Source organism: Dendronephthya gigantea, unplaced genomic scaffold (genome assembly GCF_004324835.1).
Source record: "Dendronephthya gigantea isolate DGI-Jeju-01 unplaced genomic scaffold, DenGig_1.0 000972F, whole genome shotgun sequence".
Taxonomy (NCBI): Eukaryota; Metazoa; Cnidaria; class Anthozoa; order Malacalcyonacea; family Nephtheidae; genus Dendronephthya; species Dendronephthya gigantea.
In genome coordinates, this window is record NW_021163982.1 from 1 (window position 1) to 15,307 (window position 15,307).

Below are 15,307 nucleotides of genomic sequence, written 5' to 3' on the forward strand. Positions count from 1 at the left end.
TTTTATTATTTTCATTCAGACACTGCTCTTATACTTTTTTGTTTCTAAGTCCCCCTTTATATACACACACGTAAGCCACTCGGGCACATGATTCACTAGGTACTCGAACTTGAGAGAGCCCCACTCTTGTTTCGACATTTCAAATTGCATGGATCCAAATTCTCAGTTAACATGTTAGGTTATATTGTTGTCTTCCAGCCCTTAGTTTATATTTAGTATATATTATAAGTGAGACTGATCACCTCACCCCCTCAGCATTTAGGTTAAGTAAACTGTCCCATCACTTTAGTCATTGTTGAATAGAACTCTGTTCTTATCAGCTTAATATCTGATATGTTAGGCAATGCCTAACTCATATATTAAACTGATTTTTGGCCTTCGGCCCTGGGATTGAAGCTTGCTTCGCCCTGGCCACGGGTTGTCTCGGTATTGCACTACATCCGAGTACGGCCCTCTTCCCCTCAACGGGGGAAGAATCAAATCATTTGAATCGAAACAAAAAATTAATATGAATTCAGTAACACTGCATGAAAACTCGCTCAGTATATAGTGATTCTATCATATATAGTATCCGATCACTATAGTAGCTATCTATCTATCTATTATACTCAGCCATGCAGCCCTATATATATTATTATTCAATGCAATAACTTAATTGGCATTGTTCTTTCTAAAATTCTGTTTCGGTAGACTTAAACCTCACATCAACTCATGCCACTTTCCATTTTCAGACGAACCGCCGCAGTCGCCGGACTCCTCGATCGATCGGGAAACCAGTTACGAACAGCCACATTGATAACAAACGCCGTACGTACGTATGAATATTATTCACTACTGTAACGCGGCGGCGGTGAACGACCGCGATCGAAACGCTTCGTCGCCACAATTATAAGTCAACGGCGCTGCCACAAAAGCATACTTACCTGACGCGAGAGGCACCTTGATCAACTAGGAGGTCCTCTCAGGATGAGGCCCTTTCATTGCACTTCGACTGGGTTGACTCCTGCGATTACCCCTAATGTGGGTAACTCGAGCGTATAATTTCTGGTAGTGGGGACCTGCGTTCGCGCTCGTCCCCTTCTCCCTTCGTCAACCACATCTTATTCATGATTCAAACAAAAACATCGCAAAACAAATCTAAAACTCAGAAGCGTGCGTCGTGTGAAAGCTAATAACAACTTCATTTTTTAACAACGGTGCCGCCGCCGGGTTGTCACAAGTTATTAGGTGTAACCGAATCTCGGAAAATCGTTTGAAATTCGACACCTATTGATTAGCTCTCGCTACCGATCGACGGATGGCGTGCCGGTACTACATACATATACATGTACTACCACCGCTACCGCAGCGTCGAGAGCTTCGTCACACTATATGTAACAACGTCTCGGATATCAGCACATACCACAGCAGCACAACTCTTGCGAGGCAACACATCGACGTAGATAAATGAATAACCAACTATCTATCGGAACTGATAAAAAACCCGCAAAAAACAGCTTCACGATCATCGTTGTTCACCAACTCTCGACAATATAGAATGGCTCGGCGGCGGCAGCAGCAAAGCGTGACCGCGAGGACGTCCCGGCAAGCGTAGGCGGCCCGCCGGCCTCGCATCGAACCCGTTCACGAAATAACGAGCAGCAGCGACATTGCTTGTTGGCTTCCTCGTGCCGGCCAATTCTGCTCACTCGATCGCACACCCGCCACCGGGTCGAGCGGGCTCGCCGATGCGCAATAAAGTCTTGGTGGCGAGCCGAAAACGGGTTATCGCTTCTCGGCCTTTTGGCTAAGATCAAGTGTAGTATCTGTTCTTATCAGCTTAATATCTGATATGTTAGGCAATGCCTAACTCATATATTAAACTGATTTTTGGCCTTCGGCCCTGGGATTGAAGCTTGCTTCGCCCTGGCCACGGGTTGTCTCGGTATTGCACTACATCCGAGTACGGCCCTCTTCCCCTCAACGGGGGAAGAATCAAATCATTTGAATCGAAACAAAAAATTAATATGAATTCAGTAACACTGCATGAAAACTCGCTCAGTATATAGTGATTCTATCATATATAGTATCCGATCACTATAGTAGCTATCTATCTATCTATTATACTCAGCCATGCAGCCCTATATATATTATTATTCAATGCAATAACTTAATTGGCATTGTTCTTTCTAAAATTCTGTTTCGGTAGACTTAAACCTCACATCAACTCATGCCACTTTCCATTTTCAGACGAACCGCCGCAGTCGCCGGACTCCTCGATCGATCGGGAAACCAGTTACGAACAGCCACATTGATAACAAACGCCGTACGTACGTATGAATATTATTCACTACTGTAACGCGGCGGCGGTGAACGACCGCGATCGAAACGCTTCGTCGCCACAATTATAAGTCAACGGCGCTGCCACAAAAGCATACTTACCTGACGCGAGAGGCACCTTGATCAACTAGGAGGTCCTCTCAGGATGAGGCCCTTTCATTGCACTTCGACTGGGTTGACTCCTGCGATTACCCCTAATGTGGGTAACTCGAGCGTATAATTTCTGGTAGTGGGGACCTGCGTTCGCGCTCGTCCCCTTCTCCCTTCGTCAACCACATCTTATTCATGATTCAAACAAAAACATCGCAAAACAAATCTAAAACTCAGAAGCGTGCGTCGTGTGAAAGCTAATAACAACTTCATTTTTTAACAACGGTGCCGCCGCCGGGTTGTCACAAGTTATTAGGTGTAACCGAATCTCGGAAAATCGTTTGAAATTCGACACCTATTGATTAGCTCTCGCTACCGATCGACGGATGGCGTGCCGGTACTACATACATATACATGTACTACCACCGCTACCGCAGCGTCGAGAGCTTCGTCACACTATATGTAACAACGTCTCGGATATCAGCACATACCACAGCAGCACAACTCTTGCGAGGCAACACATCGACGTAGATAAATGAATAACCAACTATCTATCGGAACTGATAAAAAACCCGCAAAAAACAGCTTCACGATCATCGTTGTTCACCAACTCTCGACAATATAGAATGGCTCGGCGGCGGCAGCAGCAAAGCGTGACCGCGAGGACGTCCCGGCAAGCGTAGGCGGCCCGCCGGCCTCGCATCGAACCCGTTCACGAAATAACGAGCAGCAGCGACATTGCTTGTTGGCTTCCTCGTGCCGGCCAATTCTGCTCACTCGATCGCACACCCGCCACCGGGTCGAGCGGGCTCGCCGATGCGCAATAAAGTCTTGGTGGCGAGCCGAAAACGGGTTATCGCTTCTCGGCCTTTTGGCTAAGATCAAGTGTAGGAGAAGTGATTCCGGTAATCTCGAAAAGAATATTTTTTTCTCGAAGAAGTTAGTTCAAGATCAAGATTCGGTTGGTGTTTGATTTGGTCTTGGTGTCAGCTGGTGGTCTGTTCCTTTTGGTGGTCTGCCAGTGTCTTTGGGTCTCTTTGGTCCGTGCTGGTCTCCTTTTGGTGGTTGGCTCGGCCGTGGTTCATTTTGGCGCGTGCGTGTTATTGGGAGGATGTCAATACCGCATGCGGACCGTGCTCTTGTCGGGCTTTTAGCTGAATTGTCGCTGATACCTGGCAAGTCGATTACACTGCAGGAACTAGTTGACGATTTCTGCCTGCAATGCGAGAATGCCCAGGCATTCATCGAAAATATTATGCAAACTGGTGCAATGTCTGTGTTGATTCACTGTCGTTCGGCTCAAGCTGCAACAGAGCTTCGTGCTGAAGGTTTGTCCTTTCGGGTCATCCGCTGAAGCTATCACCTGCCCCATGTACGCAATGGGTAAAGTTGACCCGTGTTATGTACGGACCACGGAGAATACGATCAAATCCCGTCTTTCAGATTATGGCACAGTATTGAAAATCCGTCGTGAACTCGTAAAAGGCATCGGTATTTCCGTCTATTCCATCAAGATGGATTTAAAGAAGCCTATTTCCATCCCGAATTACGCTTGATCATCATCCGGTCAACGTCTTTTACCGCGGCCAATCCCAACAGTGTTTTCGCTGCGAGCAAACGGGGCATGTTTCGAAATATTGCCCACGAAAGAGAGTTCCTCCTCCCCTTGGCCCAATTTCCGGCCCAAACAAGATCGTTCTCCCTGTTGATGTCCTCCAACGGATATCCCTCCGGCCAATGCATCTGCCGCAGAATCGACGACATCTGCTGAAACCTTCGCCAGGTTGACACTGGTAAACGTTTGCATCCGGAACCTACAACGCAGTTGAAAAAACATCAGAAATCCCTACCTCCTGCGGAACACAAAGATGCCCCTGTTTTAGATGAAGAGGTTCCTGTTCAGGAACCCAAAGAGCAGTCTGAAAAGCAAGCGAAATCCCACCCTGCTGAACAGAATGCCCCTGATACCGTGCCTCTGCCCGAAGAGTCGGCGACTGATATGGTTGAAGATGTTCCAGTGGATTATGTTTCATACGAACAGTCCCGTATAAAGCTCGAAGCCTTTGATGAAATCACTGAGGCTGATCTTAAAGCTATTGAAGATCTGACTGAACTCATCCCTTTGGCTGACCTGCCTCGTTTTAAAAAAGCTTTTGCTTTTAGACACCCACTCTGTTGACACCTGAAGAACAAGATTTCATTCCTGCTGCTCTTGAAGCAATTTGTACCGCTGCATTACCTCAGAACCTGGATTTTCTTGAAGCTCCTTATTTTACGAAGCCTCCCTTACCGTCCACTTCAAATCCCGATCATCCTGTTACCTATGTACTGTATGAACAATATATGTCTTGGTTTTATGCTGCGCTACTTATGCCTGACAAACTGCAACCACCCTCTGAAAAAGACTTGTCATGCTTAAAAGATTTGGATCCTGAAACTCTGATTGGCTATTTGCGATTCTTTGCTTATAGGCATCCGGAGTATATCGCTGACATTGATGCTTTGGATGATGATTCAAAATGCCTATTATATGAATTAGTAGCCGGTTCCGTTGAACTTAGCTATACATGTTGAACATGTTTTTATTGCCAGATCATTATAACGGTTTCTCAAAGACTAGTGGACAATCGGCTTGCTGGTCAAGTCTAGCTAATAGTTCTTTTGTGAATACTATGTAAATATATCCCGGTAGATCTTATTATTCCAGTTCTTAAAACATGCATATTGCACTTTCATGTATATAGTTTTAAACGTCAATAAATCAAAATAAGATCAAGTGTAGTATCTGTTCTTTCAGCTTAATATCTGATATGTTAGGCAATGCCTAACTCATATATTAAACTGATTTTTGGCCTTCGGCCCTGGGATTGAAGCTTGCTTCGCCCTGGCCACGGGTTGTCTCGGTATTGCACTACATCCGAGTACGGCCCTCTTCCCCTCAACGGGGGAAGAATCAAATCATTTGAATCGAAACAAAAAATTAATATGAATTCAGTAACACTGCATGAAAACTCGCTCAGTATATAGTGATTCTATCATATATAGTATCCGATCACTATAGTAGCTATCTATCTATCTATTATACTCAGCCATGCAGCCCTATATATATTATTATTCAATGCAATAACTTAATTGGCATTGTTCTTTCTAAAATTCTGTTTCGGTAGACTTAAACCTCACATCAACTCATGCCACTTTCCATTTTCAGACGAACCGCCGCAGTCGCCGGACTCCTCGATCGATCGGGAAACCAGTTACGAACAGCCACATTGATAACAAACGCCGTACGTACGTATGAATATTATTCACTACTGTAACGCGGCGGCGGTGAACGACCGCGATCGAAACGCTTCGTCGCCACAATTATAAGTCAACGGCGCTGCCACAAAAGCATACTTACCTGACGCGAGAGGCACCTTGATCAACTAGGAGGTCCCTCTCAGGATGAGGCCCTTTCATTGCACTTCGACTGGGTTGACTCCTGCGATTACCCCTAATGTGGGTAACTCGAGCGTATAATTTCTGGTAGTGGGGACCTGCGTTCGCGCTCGTCCCCTTCTCCCTTCGTCAACCACATCTTATTCATGATTCAAACAAAAACATCGCAAAACAAATCTAAAACTCAGAAGCGTGCGTCGTGTGAAAGCTAATAACAACTTCATTTTTTAACAACGGTGCCGCCGCCGGGTTGTCACAAGTTATTAGGTGTAACCGAATCTCGGAAAATCGTTTGAAATTCGACACCTATTGATTAGCTCTCGCTACCGATCGACGGATGGCGTGCCGGTACTACATACATATACATGTACTACCACCGCTACCGCAGCGTCGAGAGCTTCGTCACACTATATGTAACAACGTCTCGGATATCAGCACATACCACAGCAGCACAACTCTTGCGAGGCAACACATCGACGTAGATAAATGAATAACCAACTATCTATCGGAACTGATAAAAAACCCGCAAAAAACAGCTTCACGATCATCGTTGTTCACCAACTCTCGACAATATAGAATGGCTCGGCGGCGGCAGCAGCAAAGCGTGACCGCGAGGACGTCCCGGCAAGCGTAGGCGGCCCGCCGGCCTCGCATCGAACCCGTTCACGAAATAACGAGCAGCAGCGACATTGCTTGTTGGCTTCCTCGTGCCGGCCAATTCTGCTCACTCGATCGCACACCCGCCACCGGGTCGAGCGGGCTCGCCGATGCGCAATAAAGTCTTGGTGGCGAGCCGAAAACGGGTTATCGCTTCTCGGCCTTTTGGCTAAGATCAAGTGTAGTATCTGTTCTTATCAGCTTAATATCTGATATGTTAGGCAATGCCTAACTCATATATTAAACTGATTTTTGGCCTTCGGCCCTGGGATTGAAGCTTGCTTCGCCCTGGCCACGGGTTGTCTCGGTATTGCACTACATCCGAGTACGGCCCTCTTCCCCTCAACGGGGGAAGAATCAAATCATTTGAATCGAAACAAAAAATTAATATGAATTCAGTAACACTGCATGAAAACTCGCTCAGTATATAGTGATTCTATCATATATAGTATCCGATCACTATAGTAGCTATCTATCTATCTATTATACTCAGCCATGCAGCCCTATATATATTATTATTCAATGCAATAACTTAATTGGCATTGTTCTTTCTAAAATTCTGTTTCGGTAGACTTAAACCTCACATCAACTCATGCCACTTTCCATTTTCAGACGAACCGCCGCAGTCGCCGGACTCCTCGATCGATCGGGAAACCAGTTACGAACAGCCACATTGATAACAAACGCCGTACGTACGTATGAATATTATTCACTACTGTAACGCGGCGGCGGTGAACGACCGCGATCGAAACGCTTCGTCGCCACAATTATAAGTCAACGGCGCTGCCACAAAAGCATACTTACCTGACGCGAGAGGCACCTTGATCAACTAGGAGGTCCTCTCAGGATGAGGCCCTTTCATTGCACTTCGACTGGGTTGACTCTGCGATTACCCCTAATGTGGGTAACTCGAGCGTATAATTTCTGGTAGTGGGGACCTGCGTTCGCGCTCGTCCCCTTCTCCCTTCGTCAACCACATCTTATTCATGATTCAAACAAAAACATCGCAAAACAAATCTAAAACTCAGAAGCGTGCGTCGTGTGAAAGCTAATAACAACTTCATTTTTTAACAACGGTGCCGCCGCCGGGTTGTCACAAGTTATTAGGTGTAACCGAATCTCGGAAAATCGTTTGAAATTCGACACCTATTGATTAGCTCTCGCTACCGATCGACGGATGGCGTGCCGGTACTACATACATATACATGTACTACCACCGCTACCGCAGCGTCGAGAGCTTCGTCACACTATATGTAACAACGTCTCGGATATCAGCACATACCACAGCAGCACAACTCTTGCGAGGCAACACATCGACGTAGATAAATGAATAACCAACTATCTATCGGAACTGATAAAAAACCCGCAAAAAACAGCTTCACGATCATCGTTGTTCACCAACTCTCGACAATATAGAATGGCTCGGCGGCGGCAGCAGCAAAGCGTGACCGCGAGGACGTCCCGGCAAGCGTAGGCGGCCCGCCGGCCTCGCATCGAACCCGTTCACGAAATAACGAGCAGCAGCGACATTGCTTGTTGGCTTCCTCGTGCCGGCCAATTCTGCTCACTCGATCGCACACCCGCCACCGGGTCGAGCGGGCTCGCCGATGCGCAATAAAGTCTTGGTGGCGAGCCGAAAACGGGTTATCGCTTCTCGGCCTTTTGGCTAAGATCAAGTGTAGTATCTGTTCTTATCAGCTTAATATCTGATATGTTAGGCAATGCCTAACTCATATATTAAACTGATTTTTGGCCTTCGGCCCTGGGATTGAAGCTTGCTTCGCCCTGGCCACGGGTTGTCTCGGTATTGCACTACATCCGAGTACGGCCCTCTTCCCCTCAACGGGGGAAGAATCAAATCATTTGAATCGAAACAAAAAATTAATATGAATTCAGTAACACTGCATGAAAACTCGCTCAGTATATAGTGATTCTATCATATATAGTATCCGATCACTATAGTAGCTATCTATCTATCTATTATACTCAGCCATGCAGCCCTTATATATTATTATTCAATGCAATAACTTAATTGGCATTGTTCTTTCTAAAATTCTGTTTCGGTAGACTTAAACCTCACATCAACTCATGCCACTTTCCATTTTCAGACGAACCGCCGCAGTCGCCGGACTCCTCGATCGATCGGGAAACCAGTTACGAACAGCCACATTGATAACAAACGCCGTACGTACGTATGAATATTATTCACTACTGTAACGCGGCGGCGGTGAACGACCGCGATCGAAACGCTTCGTCGCCACAATTATAAGTCAACGGCGCTGCCACAAAAGCATACTTACCTGACGCGAGAGGCACCTTGATCAACTAGGAGGTCCTCTCAGGATGAGGCCCTTTCATTGCACTTCGACTGGGTTGACTCCTGCGATTACCCCTAATGTGGGTAACTCGAGCGTATAATTTCTGGTAGTGGGGACCTGCGTTCGCGCTCGTCCCCTTCTCCCTTCGTCAACCACATCTTATTCATGATTCAAACAAAAACATCGCAAAACAAATCTAAAACTCAGAAGCGTGCGTCGTGTGAAAGCTAATAACAACTTCATTTTTTAACAACGGTGCCGCCGCCGGGTTGTCACAAGTTATTAGGTGTAACCGAATCTCGGAAAATCGTTTGAAATTCGACACCTATTGATTAGCTCTCGCTACCGATCGACGGATGGCGTGCCGGTACTACATACATATACATGTACTACCACCGCTACCGCAGCGTCGAGAGCTTCGTCACACTATATGTAACAACGTCTCGGATATCAGCACATACCACAGCAGCACAACTCTTGCGAGGCAACACATCGACGTAGATAAATGAATAACCAACTATCTATCGGAACTGATAAAAAACCCGCAAAAAACAGCTTCACGATCATCGTTGTTCACCAACTCTCGACAATATAGAATGGCTCGGCGGCGGCAGCAGCAAAGCGTGACCGCGAGGACGTCCCGGCAAGCGTAGGCGGCCCGCCGGCCTCGCATCGAACCCGTTCACGAAATAACGAGCAGCAGCGACATTGCTTGTTGGCTTCCTCGTGCCGGCCAATTCTGCTCACTCGATCGCACACCCGCCACCGGGTCGAGCGGGCTCGCCGATGCGCAATAAAGTCTTGGTGGCGAGCCGAAAACGGGTTATCGCTTCTCGGCCTTTTGGCTAAGATCAAGTGTAGTATCTGTTCTTATCAGCTTAATATCTGATATGTTAGGCAATGCCTAACTCATATATTAAACTGATTTTTGGCCTTCGGCCCTGGGATTGAAGCTTGCTTCGCCCTGGCCACGGGTTGTCTCGGTATTGCACTACATCCGAGTACGGCCCTCTTCCCCTCAACGGGGGAAGAATCAAATCATTTGAATCGAAACAAAAAATTAATATGAATTCAGTAACACTGCATGAAAACTCGCTCAGTATATAGTGATTCTATCATATATAGTATCCGATCACTATAGTAGCTATCTATCTATCTATTATACTCAGCCATGCAGCCCTATATATATTATTATTCAATGCAATAACTTAATTGGCATTGTTCTTTCTAAAATTCTGTTTCGGTAGACTTAAACCTCACATCAACTCATGCCACTTTCCATTTTCAGACGAACCGCCGCAGTCGCCGGACTCCTCGATCGATCGGGAAACCAGTTACGAACAGCCACATTGATAACAAACGCCGTACGTACGTATGAATATTATTCACTACTGTAACGCGGCGGCGGTGAACGACCGCGATCGAAACGCTTCGTCGCCACAATTATAAGTCAACGGCGCTGCCACAAAAGCATACTTACCTGACGCGAGAGGCACCTTGATCAACTAGGAGGTCCTCTCAGGATGAGGCCCTTTCATTGCACTTCGACTGGGTTGACTCCTGCGATTACCCCTAATGTGGGTAACTCGAGCGTATAATTTCTGGTAGTGGGGACCTGCGTTCGCGCTCGTCCCCTTCTCCCTTCGTCAACCACATCTTATTCATGATTCAAACAAAAACATCGCAAAACAAATCTAAAACTCAGAAGCGTGCGTCGTGTGAAAGCTAATAACAACTTCATTTTTTAACAACGGTGCCGCCGCCGGGTTGTCACAAGTTATTAGGTGTAACCGAATCTCGGAAAATCGTTTGAAATTCGACACCTATTGATTAGCTCTCGCTACCGATCGACGGATGGCGTGCCGGTACTACATACATATACATGTACTACCACCGCTACCGCAGCGTCGAGAGCTTCGTCACACTATATGTAACAACGTCTCGGATATCAGCACATACCACAGCAGCACAACTCTTGCGAGGCAACACATCGACGTAGATAAATGAATAACCAACTATCTATCGGAACTGATAAAAAACCCGCAAAAAACAGCTTCACGATCATCGTTGTTCACCAACTCTCGACAATATAGAATGGCTCGGCGGCGGCAGCAGCAAAGCGTGACCGCGAGGACGTCCCGGCAAGCGTAGGCGGCCCGCCGGCCTCGCATCGAACCCGTTCACGAAATAACGAGCAGCAGCGACATTGCTTGTTGGCTTCCTCGTGCCGGCCAATTCTGCTCACTCGATCGCACACCCGCCACCGGGTCGAGCGGGCTCGCCGATGCGCAATAAAGTCTTGGTGGCGAGCCGAAAACGGGTTATCGCTTCTCGGCCTTTTGGCTAAGATCAAGTGTAGTATCTGTTCTTATCAGCTTAATCGTCGACCGAAGAACAATTCCAAGCAAGTTTCAAGCAAGTTTTTGGCAGCAAGAAGAAGATCCGCGTGCTGGTAAGTGGCTTCCTGGCCTTCCTCTCAAAGAGGATATGTTCTGGGCTTGAGGATCTTCAACTCTGGGGAACCTCTTGCTCAGTTCATAGACTCTGCGAGTTGAACCAGGACCACTGAAGGTCCTGAGGAGTTGTTGGGCTCTCCTCTTGGCCGCCAGCTTCCTGGCAAGATGGCTTGCCCGCGAACGGCGAAACTAGAGTGTGTTGTGCCGTTTCCGATCACCGGCCTTCCCTGTCCTATTTGCCACAAAACCCAACGCGATTCTTCGACCTTCAAGACACATGCCCGACGCGTACACCAGGTACAAAACCCCGAGACACCTACCACATGTTCAGTGTGTCAACAAACATTCAACACTTTCCGTGCTGGATCGGCGCACTACTCTCGAAAGCACTTCGATGCTTCCTCAACGCCTGACGGTTCCCCCCAACGAACCCTCAAAACACCGCCGCCAGCTAAAACTCCCGAAGTAGCCAAAGTCGTAGCCAGTATCATCAACACGCATGACCACCCAAATCAACCGGCCAAGGCTACCCCAGCATCAACAAGGAAACTCATCCGGCAGATATTGGAAAACAACGCTCCCCCACAATCTCCTCGAAATACATCTCCCTCAACAAGTGCTGAACCCACTCCTACATCCTCGACCGCATCCCCAAGACCTCCCTCACCAGAATTCCCTCCCCCCATCCCAGTTAACAGTCGCTCCACAATATGTCCCCATCCCGAGAGAGAAGTGAGACAACTGATTCGACACTATCGGCGAAAGCCCTCGAAAAGTTCAATGCCATCTCCCACTTCGCCCTCACCGCCTCCTACCCCCACCACGAACCACCTTCCCTCCGACACCCTCCAGAATATCAACACCAACCTCGATCGCTTACGAGCTACCCTACAGGATGTTGACTCAGATGACCTTTCTTCCCAAACCCCTCCCAGACCCAACAGCCTCCCTATCCCTGAACCCCTCAGCGACTCCCCGATACCATCAACCGACAACCCCATGTCCCCTAATAATCCATCACCAACCCTTTTCACCCCATCACAACCCTCACCTCCGCAACAACCTTCCCCCCACGTCCCTCGTACCAACAACCCCTCAACTAATGATGTAATACCCCCGACCTCACCGGATGAAATCAATATGGAAAACCACGTTCAGAACACCGAGGATATCCAAAACTTTCATGACCATTGGTCCACCACCTTCGCTGCAGCACTTTCATGGAATGACTTCTCTGAACAATGTGAACTGTTTGCTGACTCATGTCGCACACTAGCTTCCGAAATTAACTCCCGCAACCGGCCAGCACGAGCAACTAATCCTCCACAAGCACAAGACCCACGTCGCCCCCCTTACGGCAGACGAATCGCAAACTTCAACCCTACCGAAGCCCGTAAGATCCAAGGCCTCTACCGCCACTCGAAGAAACGTGCAGCCCGAAAGATCCTATCCACCAACAATGTGACCTACACCGGCTCACGGGATGAAGCCCAGTCCTTCTTCACAGATGTGTTCGCTGCCAAAGATTGCAACCAAGATGCCCTCACCGCCGCCCTGAAAGAGACTTTCCCAATCCCTGACTCCGACAACGAAGCTCTATACGACGAGATGACCCAACAAGAAATCTCGCAGAAACTTCGATCCGCCGCCAACACCTCCCCGGGCTCTGATCGAGTCGAATATCGACATTTGAAAAGAATAGACCCTCAGGCGAAGATCCTTACCCTGATCTTTAATCGCTGTCTCGAGCAAAAGGATGTCCCACAACCATGGAAAGAAGCAGTAACGGTTCTGATTCATAAGAAAGATGACCCCAACGATGTCGCAAACTTCCGACCCATAGCTCTGATGTCATGCATCTACAAACTATTCACCTCCGTCCTTGGTCGTCGACTATCCACCTGGGCCATACAGAAAGGCATCCTCTCCCAAGAACAAAAGAGTGCCCGTCCCTCCGAAGGGTGCTATGAACACACTTACATCCTGCAGTCCCTGATGGGCGATGCTCGCCGTAACAAGAGATCCCTGTTTACCGCCTGGCTTGACCTCAGAAATGCCTTCGGCAGTGTCCCCCACACAACCATCCAGACCACCCTTCTACACCTCGGCATCCCACAATCATTCGTCGACCTTGTGATGAACTCTTACACAAATGCCACCACCACCGTCCGCACACATCAAGGAGACACTGACCCTATTCCACTCAATGCTGGTGTAAAACAAGGTTGTCCAATGTCCGCGATCCTGTTCAACCTGTGCCTTGAACTAGTCCTCCGTGCCATTAAGAACAAGGCCGCCTCGTTACCGAACGGTACAGTGTCCCACTTCAGCACCCATATATCCGTCCTCGCATATGCCGACGACCTGGTTATCGTTGCCCGAAACAAACCTACGCTGCAAAAGCTTCTCGATGTTGCTTCCTCCAGCGCCACAACCCTGGGCCTAGAGTTCCGTCCTAACAAATGTGCGTCCCTTTCATTCATCAACGAGCGCCGTCAAGCCCAACGTATTGCAACCAACACCTTCATCGTACAAGATGGCCCCATTCCAGCCCTATCACGCGAAGAAAGCTATCGCTACCTCGGTGTCCCCATCGGTATAATCCACCGGATTGATGATCTCCCATCCATTATACCACGATTAATTGACGATATCACTGCCATCACCAAATCTCTGCTTGCTCCGTGGCAGAAACTGGACGCCATCCGCTCCTTTGTCGAGCCCTGCCTGACCTATGCTCTCCGTGCTGGAAACCCTGCAAAACAGTCGCTTGAACCTCTCCGAGTTGTCCTCATCTCGTCCTTACGAAATATATGTGACCTCCCAAAGCGCTCATCACAGTCCTACTTCTTCGCATCAAAGCACGCTGGTGGACTAGCGTTTCAAGATCCCACGAAGGAAGATGACGTACAAGCCATTGTTCAGGCACTCAGAATCCTTTCCTCGGATGATCCCACGGTCTCGTCCATCGCCCAGAACGAGCTCCGCAGCATCACCAGCAGAGCCACCTCCTCAAATGCCACACCAGCGTTAATATCCGAGTATCTTTCTGGTTCCACCACCAACAGATGTGCCAACATAAATTACACTGCCAGCTCCCTATGGACCCGCTGTCGAAATGCCTGTCGTCGTATGAAGATCGCCTTCCACTTCTCCGACACAGAACCAGCATCGATCACCGCAGATGACTCAGCCAAAATTCGTTCCAAGTCGATATCCCAATTCCTTCACCGGCTGATCCAACAGAGGGCTGCCAATACGCTTATGAATCTCCGTGATCAAGGGAAAGTCGCCCAATCGCTCGCCACCGACCAGTATGCCAACGGATCGACATGGTCTCACACTGGCCTCAACATGAGATTTAAGGACTGGCGCTTTATACACAAAGCCCGCCTCAACCTGCTACCCACCAATGCTGTGAAAGCTCGATGGTCCGGATCGTCACCCACTTGTCGCCATTGCGCAGATGTCGAAACCCTTCCTCACATCCTCTGTCACTGCCGACCTGAAATGGTTTCCATCCGTTCCCGCCATGACAAAATCGTTGAACGCTTATCCAATGCCATCCGTTTCGGGGAAGTCACCACCGATCGAGCCATTGCCAACAGTAACTCTCGCCTACGACCAGATATAGTCATCGAAGAAGACAACCAAGTACTTATAATTGACGTCACTTGTCCCTTCGATAATGGTGCCACTGCGCTGGACGAAGCCGCGGCCGCAAAGATCAACAAATATGACATCCTGAAAGATCATTTTACCCAGCAAGGGAAAGACTGCCACGTCCTGCCATTCGTCATTGGTGCCTTGGGCTCCTGGCATCCACCAAATGAACAAGTCCTTCAACGCCTTGGTATGACCCGAAGCTACCGATCGCTATTCAGAAAACTCTGCTGTTCGGACGTCATCCAAGGTTCATGTGACATTTTTCGCGTTCACTTTGGTTGGGACCAAAATGCATCCGAGTGATGCGCTAACTAGGTCTTTTATGCAGTGCACTAGGCACACACTTTTATTATTTTCATTCAG

At 48.1% G+C, this 15,307-nt stretch overlaps 12 non-coding genes and 1 pseudogene across 12 annotated transcripts; all 13 read left to right on the plus strand.

Annotated features, from left to right (window-relative positions):
• The first annotated feature begins 279 nt into the window (after positions 1-279).
• On the plus strand, positions 280-460 carry LOC114544821 (annotated as a pseudogene).
• Positions 461-915: 455 nt separating this feature from the next.
• Positions 916-1,079, plus strand: LOC114544814. The gene has a single exon (XR_003690625.1). It is a non-coding gene; the product is annotated as a U1 spliceosomal RNA (small nuclear RNA).
• Positions 1,080-1,766: 687 nt separating this feature from the next.
• LOC114544816 lies at positions 1,767-1,958 on the plus strand. The gene has a single exon (XR_003690627.1). It is a non-coding gene; the product is annotated as a U2 spliceosomal RNA (small nuclear RNA).
• A 455-nt stretch (positions 1,959-2,413) lies between these two features.
• LOC114544823 lies at positions 2,414-2,577 on the plus strand. Its single transcript, XR_003690633.1, has one exon. It is a non-coding gene; the product is annotated as a U1 spliceosomal RNA (small nuclear RNA).
• Positions 2,578-5,149: 2,572 nt separating this feature from the next.
• On the plus strand, positions 5,150-5,346 carry LOC114544820. The gene has a single exon (XR_003690631.1). It is a non-coding gene; the product is annotated as a U2 spliceosomal RNA (small nuclear RNA).
• A 455-nt stretch (positions 5,347-5,801) lies between these two features.
• Positions 5,802-5,966, plus strand: LOC114544826. Its single transcript, XR_003690636.1, has one exon. It is a non-coding gene; the product is annotated as a U1 spliceosomal RNA (small nuclear RNA).
• A 687-nt stretch (positions 5,967-6,653) lies between these two features.
• Positions 6,654-6,845, plus strand: LOC114544817. Its single transcript, XR_003690628.1, has one exon. It is a non-coding gene; the product is annotated as a U2 spliceosomal RNA (small nuclear RNA).
• Positions 6,846-7,300: 455 nt separating this feature from the next.
• Positions 7,301-7,463, plus strand: LOC114544815. Its single transcript, XR_003690626.1, has one exon. It is a non-coding gene; the product is annotated as a U1 spliceosomal RNA (small nuclear RNA).
• Positions 7,464-8,150: 687 nt separating this feature from the next.
• On the plus strand, positions 8,151-8,342 carry LOC114544818. The gene has a single exon (XR_003690629.1). It is a non-coding gene; the product is annotated as a U2 spliceosomal RNA (small nuclear RNA).
• A 454-nt stretch (positions 8,343-8,796) lies between these two features.
• Positions 8,797-8,960, plus strand: LOC114544824. The gene has a single exon (XR_003690634.1). It is a non-coding gene; the product is annotated as a U1 spliceosomal RNA (small nuclear RNA).
• Positions 8,961-9,647: 687 nt separating this feature from the next.
• LOC114544819 lies at positions 9,648-9,839 on the plus strand. Its single transcript, XR_003690630.1, has one exon. It is a non-coding gene; the product is annotated as a U2 spliceosomal RNA (small nuclear RNA).
• A 455-nt stretch (positions 9,840-10,294) lies between these two features.
• LOC114544825 lies at positions 10,295-10,458 on the plus strand. Its single transcript, XR_003690635.1, has one exon. It is a non-coding gene; the product is annotated as a U1 spliceosomal RNA (small nuclear RNA).
• Positions 10,459-11,145: 687 nt separating this feature from the next.
• On the plus strand, positions 11,146-11,334 carry LOC114544822. Its single transcript, XR_003690632.1, has one exon. It is a non-coding gene; the product is annotated as a U2 spliceosomal RNA (small nuclear RNA).
• The last annotated feature ends 3,973 nt before the right edge of the window (positions 11,335-15,307 follow it).